Source organism: Pediculus humanus, genomic scaffold (genome assembly GCF_000006295.1).
Source record: "Pediculus humanus corporis 1103172107538 genomic scaffold, whole genome shotgun sequence".
In the NCBI taxonomy this organism is placed as follows: domain Eukaryota; kingdom Metazoa; phylum Arthropoda; class Insecta; order Psocodea; family Pediculidae; genus Pediculus; species Pediculus humanus.
The window spans coordinates 134,813-136,105 of NW_002987154.1; the positions used below are offsets into that span (position 1 = coordinate 134,813).

At 29.9% G+C, this 1,293-nt stretch overlaps 1 protein-coding gene across 1 annotated transcript in view; it reads right to left on the bottom strand.

Moving 5' to 3' along the window:
• The window catches only part of Phum_PHUM188690 (BAI1-associated protein, putative), a gene marked incomplete at both ends in the record, with an annotated part of 14,258 nt that overhangs the window by 11,982 nt on the left and 983 nt on the right, over positions 1 to 1,293 (bottom strand). The gene's annotated exons all lie outside the window — the stretch shown is intronic.

Below are 1,293 nucleotides of genomic sequence, written 5' to 3' on the forward strand. Positions count from 1 at the left end.
TGAAGGGATACAACAGTCTACCATACAGAAGACATAGCACTACTACTACTCAAGGAGTCTCAACCTGGACGGAACCATCCAGAACCCGACATAGGAAGCTGTCAAATCCGAACAAGAGGAGAAAACAAATTCTTTTTTCAAAATAATTGTTTTCCGTCTTAAGGGGGGAGGTGTTATGATCCCGTACTCAATATTCACATTTTTCAATTTTTATAAACAAAAGACTGGCGACGAACTCAAATTGTTCTTCTTTAGAAGCGAAGCTTCTAGAAATTATTTCTTTTATTTTATTTGCAAGTGTTTGCTCGTTCGAAACAATTGACTAACGAAAGACCAAAGTAATATAGGGAAGCTACACAGCTTTGCGTGTGTTCATTTGATTTTTAGTCTAGCTGTAATAAGTTCTTGTTTATTAATATTAGTTTTGTTATAGTGATAGTTTTAAGTGCTTGTTCATTACTTACAAAATAAAGAACGAACCGAATATAACAATATATATATAATTAATTAACTAATTACGTTTTGTTAAATTTACTTTTTTTTTTTTTTTTTTTTACTTTACTATTTATCCGATAACCCGCAAACAAAAAAAAGTAAAAAAAGAAAAAGTAAATGTTTTACTCGTCGGAAAAGATTAATTATATTTAAACTGGATTTAAAAGAAAAGAGAGAGAGAGAGAGATAATAGGGGCGACAGAGAAAAGATAAAAATGGATCAGATTTTATCCCGTTAACAAGTTTTTAGTTCATTTTAACCCCAAAAAGAAAATAAAAAAAGAAAAACCTTCATTAGGTTAATGGTTAAAATTTATTTTTTCTTTTCTTTCTCTTTCCCATCCTTTCCCATCCAGATAATCTATTAGGACTTGTAAAGAAAAAAAACAAATTTTCCCTCTCTCTCTGTCTCTATCTATCCGTCTATTTCTCTTATTTTAATTTTTTTTTTTACGCTCGATTCCGACTATTTTACAATTGCTAAACGTAAAAAACAATGAGTGATAAGTTTTGTGATAAGAATTTGTATATACGCAGCACGCACGCACGTACACACGCACGTACACACGCACGAACGAACAAACGAACAAATTTCAAAAATTGGAGTATTTATCAAAAAAGAAAAAAAAATTTTTTTCTGAAATTTTTCTCACGGGTAATATTTTTTACGTACATATTTTTTTTCTCTCTCTATAACCACGCGTTAATAATAATAATAATAATGATGATGATGATGATGATGATGATGATGATAGCGAGAAAGAAAAAAAATAAATATTAGTTCCTAAATGGAAATGT